This window comes from Ambystoma mexicanum, chromosome 2q (genome assembly GCF_040938575.1).
Source record: "Ambystoma mexicanum isolate Mex_15411 chromosome 2q, UKY_AmexF1_1, whole genome shotgun sequence".
NCBI lineage: Eukaryota > Metazoa > Chordata > Amphibia > Caudata > Ambystomatidae > Ambystoma > Ambystoma mexicanum.
In genome coordinates, this window is record NC_090924.1 from 342,246,543 (window position 1) to 342,260,877 (window position 14,335).

Genomic DNA, 14,335 nt, shown 5'->3' on the forward strand with positions numbered 1-14,335 from the left:
TACTAAGAAGGCCCTTTTATAAGTCAGGTTTTTGAGACTGCTTTTATGCATGGGTTCGAATGGGGGGCCCATGAGCTTGACTAGCACCACATTAAGGTCCCACCCTGGTGGTGGGTTTGAAATAGGAGGGTGAAGTCTCTTTACTCCTTCCATGAAGGCTTTAACTACTGGTACTTTCCACCACAAAACCTTGCTATGGGAATTGGTGTAAGCCGACAGGGCTGCCAGGTGTACTTTCAGTGAGTTAAAAACCAATCCTGCATCCAGCAGGTGGAGCATGTATGTAACAATAGTGGAAGGAGTGCAATCACCCGGGTTGATTGATCTACTTTGGCACCAGATAACGAACCTCTTCCACTTGTCAAAGTAACAGTGCCTTGTGTTTGGTTTCCTAGATTCCTTTAGGATGTCCATACACCTCTGTGGCAAATTGAGATGTCCAAACTCTATGACCTCAGGAGCCATGCTGCCAGGTTCATTGAGTTGGGTTGCTGGTGCACTGTTTGACCTTGGTGCTGGGACAATAGGTTGTACCAGGCTGGAAGTTTGATGGGCTCGCACACCGCCATCCTACGTAGGTGTGGGAACCACGGTTGTCTTGCCCACATGGGAGCAACTACGACGAGCGTCATCGATTCCCTGTTCATTTTGTTCACCACTTTCCTGGAGAGGAGTTGGTGGAAAAGCGTACGCAAACACCCCTGACCAGTTCATCCACAGGGCGTTCCCCTGGGAGTCTGGTTGGGGGAACCTGGATGCAAATCCTGGGCATTGTCTGTTTTCGCTTGTGGCGAATAGGTCTATAATGGGGAAACCCCACTAAGAGAAGATATCTTCTACGACCTCTCTGTGTAGAACCCATTCGTGTTCCTCTGGGAGGGAGTCTCTGTCAGAGCATCCGCTAGGGAATTGCGCTCCCCTGGAACATGTTGTGATGACAGGAAGATGTTCCGTCTGAGTGCCCATATCCAGATTTTCTGGGCAAGCTTGGACAGATTTGGCGAGCGAGTCCCTCCTTGCTTGTTCAGGTAGAACATGGCTGTTGTGCTGTCCGTCTGGATTTGCACTGACAGGTTTAGTAGGTGGGGCTCCAACGCCTGAAGCGCTCTAAATACTGCCAGAAGCTCTAGCAGGTTGATGTGGTTCTTGGCCTCTGAGTGAGACCAGAGACCCTGAGCTGTGTGGTGGAGATGGTGAGCTCCCCACCCCGTCAGGCATGCATCTGTAGTGACTATTGCCTGTACCTCGGGATCGTAAAAGGGTTTCCCCTGTGCAAGATTCTCTCTTGTCCACCAGTAAAGGCTTTGTACCAGTGTTGGTGAAACGACCACTAGATCGTCCCACTGACCACTTTCCTGAGACCACTGTTTGCCAACCATTCCTGCATGGGACGCATGCGCAGGCGCGCGTGGGTGACCAGGTAAATACATGACGCCATCATGCCCAGTAAACGCATTGCTTTGCGTACCGTTATTTGTTGACCGGACTGATAATGCGGAATTTGCAGTAGTATATTCCGAATTCTTTCTTCTGAAGGAAAGGTCAACCCCTCTTGGGTATCTAGGATTGCTCCTAAGAATTGTTTTGAGGTGCTTGGCACTAGACTTGACTTTTTCTCGTTGATTGAGAAGCCTAACTCGTGAAGGAGGTCCATAGTCCTTTGAATGTTTGTCCTGCAAATTCCTGGGGTTTCCCCCGTTATGAGCCAGTCGTCCAGATAAGGGGACACTGGGATTGCCTCCCTGCGTAGGTGTGCAGCCGCCACCGCCAGTACCTTGGTGAATACACTTGGTGCTGAAGCTATCCCGAAGGGCACTACCTTGAATTGGTAGTGTCGACTGGCCACCTTGAAGCGCAAGTACTTTCTGTGCGCTGGGAACATGGAAATATGAAAATAAGCATCTTTCATATCCAAGGTTGCCATGTAATCCCCCTTTTTAGGAGGGGGATTACCTCTTGTAGCGTGGTCATACAAAATTTTTGGGGCTTGACATACTTGTTGGCAGGCCGTAAGTCCAATACTGGGCGCATTGTCAAATCTTTCTTTGGCACAAGGAAGTAAGTTGAATAAATACCCTTGTTTACCTGGTGTCCCGGGACGAGTTCTATCGCGTCCTATTCTAGCAGAATGGCGATCTCCTCGAGGAGAATCTTCTGATGTTCTAAAGAGTGTACTCTTTGTCGTGGAGGATGGTTCTGGGGACGCTGCAGTAGTTCTATACAATATCCTGTGGATACTGTTGACAGCACCCATCTGTCTGATGTGATCCCTTCCCAAGCCTGGGTGAAGTTGGAAATGCGTCCCCCTACTGGGGTTGCGTGAGCAGGAACACTGAACTGAGCGTCACTGCTTTGGTGGAGGCGTGCCGCCTCCCTTGTTGGGGCTGCCTCTGCCTTTACCACGACCTCTCCTATTACCCCTGCCGTAACCCTGGGTAGACTGTTGGTTGTTGTTCGACTGTGTACCCTGCCCTTGGGAATAGGTAGATCCTCTCTGGGAATTTTGGCCGCGTGGGCGACGAAAATTACTATTCCCTCTCTGTTTAGGGGTTTATTGGTTAACTGGCCAAGGGACTTGAGTGTTTCGTATTCGTCCTTGGCATTCTTCAGTGCGTCTTCGACCGCCTTACCAAACAACAGATCGGTTTCCACCGGTTTGTCCAACAATGATGCCTGGGTTTCTGCCTTAAAACTAGACTGACGTAACCACGCATGTCTCTTGATAACAGTGCCTTCCGCTATCAATCTGCCTGCGTTGTCCGTGGCGTCGAAGGTTGCTTTCAAAATGCAACCAGACACGGCTCTACCCTCTGCGGAAATCCGAGCTAACTGGCCCTTTAAAGGTTCAGGAGCAGAGGCTATGAGTGCCTCGACTTCTTCCCACTGATGGCAGTTGTAGCTGGCCAACAGGGTGGTGGAGTTTGCAATCCTTGCTTGATAGGCGGACGTTGAGGCTACTTTCCTGCCGAAACGTATAGTTTTTTGCTGTCCTTGTCGGGAGGAGCTTCGGACGATGACAAGGGTGTTCCAGCCCTCTTATGAGTGTTGGTGACAACTAGGGAGTCTGGCTTCAGATGTCCTCTTATATAGAGAGGGTCAGACTGGGCCGCCCTGTAAAGTTTTTCAACCCTGGGATTGACTGCTCTGGTGAGGTTCGGGTTCACCAGGGACGGATCTATTCTCTGCTGAAAGGACTTAAGGATAGGGATGGTCTGGGCAACAGGCCTCCTTTCTCCCACTAACTCTTCTGCGAAGTCCCTTTCCTCCTGGACACCGTGGGTGTCAATGTGGAAATGTTCTGCTGCGCGTGCGAGAACCTAGTTTAGGAGGGGTTGGTTATCGACTGGGGAGTCGGTAACCGGGGCTTCGTTCTCTACCGGGGAATCTACTCTGTATGTTTCAGGGTCCTCCTCTTCCTCTTCCTGGTCCTCATCATCCCCATAGTAGCCCGTCCCGGTTTGCTCTTCTATCATACCAAATTCTTGGTCCTCACAAAAGGAAGCCTCTCCTTGATACAGTGAGTATGGTCTTGCGTATGGTTGTACCTCGGTCCTGACCTCATCGGAGTTTCAAACCGGGCTTTTTACTCGGGGGTGGGGGGGGGGATAGGATCAGTAGAGCCTGAGGGTGTCACCCCCTGTGGATCATACGAGAGGAAATGTTCTGGATTTTTATCATAAAAATCTGCCAAAGAAGACATTCTTGACATGACCCTATCTATGTCTTCACTGGACCATTTTTTGGAACTGGGGATGACTCTCTCAGCAAGTCTATGGGATTTATCTTGAGTAGCTTTGCTGGTTTTAGACATATCAGCAGACCTGGTTTTGTCTGTCTGTTTAGGGGGAGTGGTGTGTTTCACAGGTGTGGAAGAGTGCAAAGGTTGTTTCTTCTGCTCCCACAACCCCTCCCCCCCCCCCCCGTGAGTGGAAAAATGTTTTCCCTGTCCTTTAGTGGCTCCGGAGATTTCCGACGCCTGGCGTCGAGGATCGGGGGTGGTGTCCCTGTCCTTCGAGCGTGGGGCCTCGCTGGTTTTAACTGCGGGCTCCGACTCCTGGAGCGCGGCCTGGGGGTGGAAGTCGTCTTCGTCTTCCGACGATCGAACTTCTGTTAGCCTAGGGAGCGAGGCACTCTTGGCAAGAGTGGATGATTGCCTGGAGTCATGCGACGATCTTGATCGAGAGCGCCCAGAGGACACCGAATCGGACCGTTCTGTTTGTGCCTCTTTCCGAGAACTCGACGTCGTTGAGTCTCGGTTGGACTTAGTGTGTTTAGTGTGTGTAGTATGTGAAGCGCTTGTGTCGCCGGGGGTCTTCCCCATAGCCGCCCTGCCGGACGACCTTCCGAGGTCGGGGACCTGCGCTCGGCTGTCTTTCGACGCCGTAATGCCCTCGCCGTCCGAAAGTACGGCGTCGCTGCCGTCGCTGAAGGCGCCCTCCGCTGCCATGGCCGCCTGCCTGGCGTGGTGGGCCCAAAGCTTCGTCGAACGGTCCTTAAGTGTCTTAGGTTTAAACCTACTACACGCTCTGCAGTTAGCTTCGGGGTGGTCCCTCGGCAAGCAGAGATTGCACGTGGCGTGCCTGTCGACCCAATGGTATTTGCGATTGCACTTGGGGCAGAATTGAAAAGGGGTACCCTCCATACGCACCTTGAGGCAGCGGGCTGTTAAGTGTAGGAAATGTATAAGGTGTACCTATATACCAAGAGTGTAGAGTATGTACCACCCCCCACTCTCCCTACTTGCAGGGCCGAAGCCAGAGGCCTTCCAAGGCCCGGGCCGAGGCCAGCGGCCTTCCGAGGCCCAAATCCATCGCGCAGCAGCCGACGGTCGATTTCTTCTCCAGCCGGCGTCGAGTGTCGAAGTTCGACGTTGGGGTGGGGAAGGATGTCAATAGATTATTATTTTAAATCTTTAGCAAAAGTATGGCTAAGGCCAGGGGACTCCGCAAAATACTTCCAACCAGTATGGCGGAAAAAAACAATCTGAGGATCCTAGACGCGTGAGGGATCTTGGGTACAGTGGAAGTCACACTAGGGATAGTATTACTGGCACGCCCTGTGTCGACGCCCATTTTCGAGTTTCGAAAAAACAAACTGTAATACTCCGCAGCTTCCACTAGATGTCGGCCTATGCACAGCATGTGATCTAAGCAGATTCCACAAGCCTCAGAAATATATATATATATATATCTATCTCACACTAGCAGGTGTACCTGTACTTCGTACAGTAATTCCCACTTCAGTCCAACGAATACAGATGATGTTGCATGTTTATTTGCCCGAACAACAACGCAATCGATTCCAGCCATGCTTGTAAGCTTGAAGTGTCGTACCATTCGTGTACGGCTGAAGCATGTAAGCTTTGTACTTTTGAGATGGCATACATTCATCAACTTCCGTGGCAAATGAAGTTCCTGTAATTGTCATGAGAGATTTGCCACGATGTGACGGACAACGTCATTGCGGACACTATTGAAGAGACACGCACAGTTTTGTCTCACCCGCATGACTTCATAAGTGAGTACCGCTAATGTCAGCTAGAATGCTGATGGTTTGAAAGTTTAGGAACAATAGAACTACGGCGCGAATAGACATGTGGCAGGAATAAGCATTGCAGATCGCTTAAAAAAATAAAAAAACATTTAGAAAAATGTATATTTTATACTTTTTACATTGTCTACACCATGACTCTACCCACATGCCACATTTCAGGTCTGAAGCATTTTGGGAAGTATGGTGAACATGTTTGTTTATTGAATTTATATAGCGCTTTAAGCCAACGCGCTTTACAATGCAACAGGTACAAAAGTGAGAGAAACCTATATACAAGCATGAACAGGTAATTAGAACAATAAGTAGAACTATTTACACAGGGGGGTCGGGATAGGTTAGAGGAGGGGGTAGGAGAAGGGATTAACGGTGTAGGATTTGAGGTAGGAGGGGGAAGGAGGGGGAAGGGGAAGCATATACAAGCATGAACAGGTCATTAGGACAATAAGTAGAACTATTTACAAGGTTGGGAAAGACGGGGGGATATAGGGTAGGAGAAGGGAGTTAGTTATATACAATGCAACATAATTGCATTGTATATAACTGATTACATCAATAATGGGATTTGACCTAACATCATTTATAAGGTAGCCCATGAAAACTTTGATTACCTTAATAACAATTTAGGCCGTGGACTTGGCTATGACAAAGACTGGGGTCACTGGCCAGCACCAAAGGCCATAGCTAGTGTTTGGTTAGTGTTAATAAATACCAATGTGCATGGTTAACTGCCATGCATAGTAGCCTGTCACTGTTTTAAAATATACAGTGGGCAACGTTCAAAGCTGTAGTCCGTGGCCATGGCTAAAGGCCATAGCTAGAGCTCATTCATATGGCAGAATATACAGTCGGCACAGCCAAAGGCCGTGGTCACTGGCTAGTATTGTGTTTAAGACCATGGCTAGTGGCTGGTTAGTGTATATAATAGTGGGCATGGTTGAAGGCTATAGCTAGTGGCTGGTTAGTGTTGTGTTAGTGCCGAAAGCCATCACTTATTGCATTTTATTATTTTAAAATGTACAGTGGACAGGGCCAAAAGATGTACAAACTGCTTAGGGTCAAAGGCCATGGCTAGTGGCACATTTATATGTTAGAATATACAGTGTGCACAGTCAAAGATTGTGGCCAGTGGCCAGTATTGTGCTAAAGTCCATGGCTAGTGCCTGGTTAGTGTATATTATATACAGTGGCCACAGTCAAAGGCCACAGATAGGGGTTGGTTAGTTTTGTATAATACACAATGCACACGTCCAAAGTCCATTGCTTATGCCATGTTAGTATTTTTAAATACATAGTACACATGGCCAAAAGATGTACAACCTGCTCATGGTCAAACGCCATGGTTAGTGGCCCATTTATATGTTAGAATATATAGTGGACATAGTCAAACATTGTGGTCACTGGCCAGTATTGTGCTAAAGTTCATAGCTAGTGCTTTTTCAGTGTATATAATATACAGTGGACACTGTTAAAAGCTGCATCCACTGGTAAAGGCCAAAATCTATGTTCAATAGCTTGTTAGTGTTTTAAAATATTCAGTGCACATGAGTGAAGGCTGCGACCACTGTCCATAACTGAAGGCCATGACTAGTACCCAATCATGTGTTAAAATATATTTGTCCATGGCTGAAGCCCATGCTTAATGGCAATTACTGTTGTAATGTAATTAGTGATGTGATCAATGATGTGATCTGTGATGTCATCATTGTGGTCATAGTGTGCGCATAGTTAAGGTGGCTTTAGCTGAATTTCCAGGATTTTGTTGCATTAAGTTCTCACCTTAACGCCCCTGCAACTGAGGTGTTTTCCTTGAATTTCAAGGGTTTTGTTATTCCATACATAATTAACATTAATAATACAGACAATTCAGCTAATCAAAACACTGTATTATGCCTAGAAATTAAAATAAAAAGCAATTGGACAACCACATTCCCCCCAAATAAACATGTTACAAAAAATGAGTTTGCATATGTACTTAACTCTTTAAAGTATTTGCATGTATATGTACTGTTCATCAATAGTTGTGTGTTACAGTAACAGTCAATATATTTTTTAATAAATATTTACAAGACTCAAAGTTTAAGGGGGGGGGGCCCAAAATGTATTTTTCTCCCATAGACTGAATGGGGAAAAAACGTTGCTCGCGCCTACAGCCCAAACCACTGGACGGATTGTCACCAAATTTGCGGCAGGAGCAGTGGCTTGGTCCCGAAAGCGTGCTTTTGTAAATCTGGTGAAAATCTGTCCAGTAGTTTTTTAAAAAATGACCAAAAAGTAGGTCACAAAAAATTGATATCAATGTCTGCTCTGCAGACACACTTCCCTGTCCGCTCCACGGACAGGACACCGATTGGTTAATCGGCTTGCGTCATGTCCGCGGACATACGTGTCCACTGATTGGATGGTGAAGATCGTGAAGTGCGTCAGATTTTTGGAAACGCCCACCATCTTGGATTCGCGGACATCTGCTGGTGTCCGCAAACATCACGGTAAAAACATATTAAAAAACACAACATTGCACTTATCAAATGTATCAAATAATCTCTGGGGAGGTAAAGGGTGATGAGGATGGGATGGGATATGGCTGCAAGAAGCAAACAAAAATGGGTGTTTTGTGCCACGAAAGTCCGTGAACAGTTCGGATGTTCGGGGACAGTTCTGAAAAGTTTGCGCACACCTCAGCATTACAGGGTTGGTGAAATACAGTTCTTGGAATGGCTTATAACTTTGGTGCCACTTAATAGGACTGCATGACATTTTGCATGTATATTTCTGACCTGATTCCGATTAAGTTTGGTGGGATTCTGTCAAGAGGGGGCAACATTAGAGGGGGGTGCCAAAATAATGTAATGGCTTATAAATGAGGTGTCATTTGACGAATCTACACTTAATTTGGGAAACTGATAATAGATCTAGACATAAATGTTTTTGTAAAGTTTGGTGGGATTCTGTCAAGAGAAAGCAAAATTAGGGGGGGGGGGTTCCCAAAATATTGTAAAGGCTTATAAATGTGGTGCCATTTGACTGACAAATCTACACAAAGGTTTGCAAAAAGATTGTAGATCTAGATATAAATGTTTTCGTAAAGTCTGAATGGATTTTGTCAAGTGGGGGCTAGGTTATATGACGATTGTATGTGCATACATTTGACACTTTGAAAAAATAAAACATGGGTGGATTTCCAGCAAACTTGCATAAGGAGCATTGGCAAGGACCTACAAGCATGGTTTTGGAAATGTGGCAGTGTTTTATTTTTTGACAAGTGTCATAATGTAGCTACAAAAAAAGCAGTATATCTTTAGTGACTGAGGGGTAGCCTGTGGCCATGGGCAGTGGCCAGATTGTCTGGGTCATAGAATAAGGTCATGATCCGGACAATCTGGCTACTGGCCATGACCCCAAGGGACAAAACATGGGATTAAAGTGGCCATGTCCACCTGGGACTGGCTTTGTGGTAAAGTTATTCGAAATTAGGATAGATTTGAAAGGGAAGAAACATGTGCTTGTGGTAATATGGTCATAGGTTTCTCTTTTTGCCTTCTGCAGGCTGCCATGGAAAGTGAAGAGGGGCCCTGTATGGAACCCCCGCCTTCCCTTTCCATGGTGGCCATCGTGGAAAAGGATTTTCCTTCCTACCAAAGTCGTCCCGGTGTAGGAAGAAAAATCCTCTTTTTTTTTAGTACCCCGGGTTCCTGCTTTGGGAACCTAGGCTGCTAATTGCCATCATCCACCATATCAGGCGCTGGAATGGGAGGATAATGGTCCAGAGACCTCGTTATCCACCCTCGCTTCGCTTGGGCTGCTGGGCCGGTATCCACCATTCCAGTCCCTGGAACGTAGGATGAACGCCACAATATTCCCATTAGAATAACACAAAATAAATGGAAATGTTGGAAAATCTTATTGAGTCTATGTACTTTACTGAGAAATATAAAGTAGATGGAGTCTATACATTTTTGTTATAGTTCTATTTTTTAACTGTGAAAGGTGGCTCCTAAAGGAACATTTATTTTGTTTTTGGATGCATTTTTTTTGGCAGGAGAGCTTAGAACGAAAGGTGAGGAGGGAAATGAGGGAAGAGGCCCCAAACACTAATATGGAGGGGCAGGTGGACAGGGGAAAATGTTGCGCGTGTTATTTCTAAGGTAGGGGGCAGTGTTTCTCATGCTCCTTGATTACTGCAGTGGTGGTGTCTCTTGGGGAGGAGGGATGGCATTAGCTGATACTATTTTAAGATAAATAGCAGTTTTGCTAAAAGTATCTATTGTGTACTAGATTGTTAATGGATGAGTAGGATTAGGTGTTGGAGCTGTGCAAGGGAAATTTTGAAGTTGAAAGTTCCTAGATCAGTAGAAAATGCAGTTCCGAACTGTCTGCGAAGCACAGATCTCATCGTGAAGTGCGTACGGGTTCTCAGACACGTCATCATGCCGCGCGCCAGCATATGGTCATGTGGCACTCTCTGGAAGGTCTGCAACGAAGTCAGATGTTCGTAGACATTATGGTTAAGTTGCACTAATAAAAACCTATGAAATTCAATGAAAAAACTTTGTTAAAGGGATGTTATGGTTCCAAATAAAACCGAAACCCCCTGAAATTCGCCAGTTATGGTAAACTAAGCAACCATAACTCGCGCCACCACCATACACTGCTAAGACTAACACCCAGGACATCAAAGATGACATCACAAATGTCATTGATGACATCACAAATGTCATTGATGACATCACTGATGACGTTACATGTCTGGCTCACTCTTTTTTCCTTTACTGATATATCTAGGCCAGTAACAGTCAGGAACTAAAAATTCACTATACTATGGTACAAAGTACTACATTTGTAGACTTCTACTTCAAATATGTTCTTACAGTAATTCACTTATGGTCCACTCAAAGCATATGAAACATATACAAAGGGGAAAACAGACTTGGGAGACAGCAATGCTTTCTATGTATGAAGATGATTAGTAAGGTTATGAACACTGTCTTATAGTTCTGTTGTTTTTTTTTATCACTGTACTTTCCCTGCATATGCTCATATTTGTACACATTGCACTTACACTACTTTCCTTAGGGTCTAGTCACAATATGCGATAGTTATACATAGGGAAGTAGTAGCTTTGAAGCAGCAATAATTTCTGTGCATCAAGATAATCAGGTTATGAAGATTGTCAGGTAATACTGCTGCTTTTTTGTTTACTTCACTTTCCCTGTATATGCTCTATTTGTATCTGTTGTCTGTTTGTGTTTTGTGTGCAATAATGCAATAATGTAGTAAGTGGGTTTGATAAGGTACTTATTAAATGTTTCACAGTATGCAAGACTCTAATAAAGCATTTATAATTTTAGTATTTAACACGGCAAGATTATTAATATTGCATCTTCATGAATTCTGCTGCCCACTATGCCTATGTTACTACATGTGTACCTTAGTATATTGGAAAAAACTTCATAATACAATTCTGTTTGGATTAATGCAGTACTTAATGCACTACGTACCTCATGATATTTATTCCAATGATCCTTGACACTTTTTTATTACATTACAATACAAATCCCTTGTACAGACTTTTCATGAAAGGTAAAATGCACATGTGTTGTCATCAATGACATTTGTGATGTCATCTTTGATGTCCTGGGTGTTAGTCTTAGCAGTGCATGGTGGTGGCTCGAGTTATAGTTGCTTAGCTTACCATAACTGTCGAATTTCAGGGTTTTTTTGGTTTTACTTGGAACCATAACATCCCTTTTAACAAAGTTTTTTTCACTGAATTTCATAGGTTTTTAGTAGCGCAACTTAACTATAACGTCCGGTTTTAACAAAGTTTTTTCATTGAATATATATATATATTTTTTAAAGGTTTTATAGCAGCGTCTACCAACGATACATGCACGGCTACATACAGCAACGACTGGGAGAGGGGGTAACCTGCATGTGCGAAATTAGCCAATAGAACGTCGACATCCTTCAATACGGCTACGCGTCTAATACGCTAGCCAATGGTATCACGCGCTGCGGTTCTGCTCCTACAAGTTATAGCCGTCAACAATCGATCCAGTCACACATTGCGAAGTATTGACGTGAGTATGCCCATGACGTTTGACGTAACCCGAGCGTACAAAATAAGTCAATGGCATGTGGAACTCCTGTAACGCAACTACGTGCCTAATGCTTCAGCCAACCATAGCACGTGCTATGGCTCCGCGCCTATATGTGACTTTTATACATGTCAACGAACTATCCAATCACGTTGCGCTGTATCGACGCGGCTACGCCCACACCGTTTGACGACATCCGCGCATACAGGACTGTTCAGACGGCGCGGCAGTCTGTAGCCACGAATAATCACCACACCCACAAAAATAACTTTACATTAATAATTGCTTTCTGTACTTGCTTGTCAAAGAGTTTCTGAGTAACTGCAAACACTTTTGGCACTTTACCCCTTAAACTCTTCATCCTTTTTACCCATTTTCCCAAAATCCAATTTTCCTTTGTCTTGTGATTTGTTTAGTTTTACTATTTTTTTTTATTTGTTTTTTTTTCTTCATCCTTTTCATTTTTTGCAGCATTGTTTTCATTTTTATTCTTTTATATTTTCCTCCCCAGTTGGACATTCCAACATGTCCGACCACGATAGTAGGAGCAGTGAGGATGATGTAATCGTTTGGGTCGACACACAGGAAGCACACAGGAATTTTAAAAAACTGCAGACAGTTGGCGATTCTTTAAAGTGAAGGAACACTGCTCCAGAAAAGAGGCAGAGGAGGTACTGTGCACCTTCTGCAATAAGACTCTACACCGGGGTCCTTCCTATATCCCATCTCAAAGTCTAGAAACATCGATAATGATTAACCGTCTGGTGCGAGTCCACTGGGATGATGATGATGATGATGATGAATATCGTAAAGCCCACAAAAGAAAAATACATGGGGCCCGTTTCTTGCATAGACGAATATCAGCACCACCTGCAGTACATCCATCCACCAGTACATCAACTATGCCAACTTTAAATGAAGCCTCTACATCGACAGTGGTATTCAGTCCACTAACTCCTCTTACCGTCACCCAATCTAACCATGATGAAAGTCATGTGTAGAAAATGCTGCGACTGGATAGTTAAGGAAGATGTCAGAATGGCAGAATTTAATCGCACAACACCAGATTACCAGCCAACGTTTGTTTTTTCTTTTTAAGTGGCAATTTATTCCCCCCCTTTCTTTTCTTAAACTTCCAACAGAGGTATCCTAACCAAGTTTGCATTTACCAGGTGCATTACCTCATAACACTTCCAGATTCAGTGATAAAAGCCCTGCGTGGACGATGCCTCGAATGGGTAGCCAAGGGAGATGCCACAGTTAAGGATTCCAGTACATTTGAAAAAGCATTATTAATAATAGAAAGGTCACTAAGAAAGCTTTCCATACATCCTCTGATTCCATCTCCAGCAGTACCACTATCTTTTGAATATAGATGGACCTTTCACACGCGTTAACTGTACAACATCTAGTGCAAATCCACTGGGATGATAATGCAGCTACAAGAAAATACATAAATACGCACATTACAAAAATGAAGTTTCACATCACCAGCAATTGAACTAGCTCACAAAACACTCCAAACACCTACAAGTACTGCGTACTACAAAGTACAAAAAGTACAAGAAGCACAATCAAATAACCCTCAACCTTAATAACAAATACAAAAGCTACATGTCCACATTTTATAAACTGAAAAAATAAATTTAATAAATCTTGCCACTCAAACACAGCAAATGAAGAAAATAATAGTGAACTCCATCTGATAGCAATGGTCACTACAACTAACACACACAACACTGCAAATAAACCTTCAAATGTGCAAATAAAGATGAACACATACTTTCACATCAGCCACATTCCTGCCATGTGCACAGTCAGAGTTCAGGAATCAAAAGCACAAAACTGCAGAAAATTGTCTTTTATACTTTTCAAAACAAACACCAAAAAAAGGGGACTATATACAAATAAAACTACTAAGATGGCTGACACATTTTCAACACAACCTATCACTAATTCCTAACAAATGCAAAAGTAAACGACCAATAACACACAATGAAACTTGCACAAACCTATTTTTTACCCCACCTAGCATCTTCATAGCCGCGGCTATTCGCAGCTACAGATCTTGATTTGTATCTGCGGCTACACGCACATTTTTCTGCAAGCCCAAAATCAAATTAAATTGGCCTTCAAATCAAATAAGCGACCAACTAAGTAATTAAAATAACGCACACACAAAATTCTGTACTGTATCATCCACATGAACATATGATTATTGCACAGAAAATGTCTATTTATAGACGTGACTTTAAATATACCCACGGTTCCAGCCGCAACGAAAGAAACAAAGAATAGTATCAACATCCCTACGCACTTGCTTTTTATAGACCCGGCTATACAAGAGCCCCTTCTAGATGTTTGCTGATAACCGCAGCTATTCGCGAAAACTACGAATTCAAAATTGCATTTCCACTCCACCAAACTCCAAAAACTGTCCCCAGCATGCCTACCAGACCCCTTACACTACTCATAGTCCTCCTCCACTCCCCTGGTCTCTTACAATCCCCCAAAACACTAAGTTATAAGCATTTGAAAAAGTGCTTTTCCTCTGGGAAGTTGTCAGACTAGAGCTTGCCAGAGGCGGAACACCCTAAAACGGCATCATGACTTGAAAGCGGAGGAGAGACGAACACAATTAGTACCAGACTATGCAGATGTTCCTTCTCAACTGAACCCATGCCCCT

The 14,335-nt window shown here is 44.3% G+C and overlaps 1 protein-coding gene across 3 annotated transcripts in view; it reads left to right on the forward strand.

Moving 5' to 3' along the window:
* E4F1 (E4F transcription factor 1) overlaps positions 1–14,335 on the forward strand; it is a 1,100,649-nt gene that overhangs the window by 723,198 nt on the left and 363,116 nt on the right. The gene's annotated exons all lie outside the window — the stretch shown is intronic.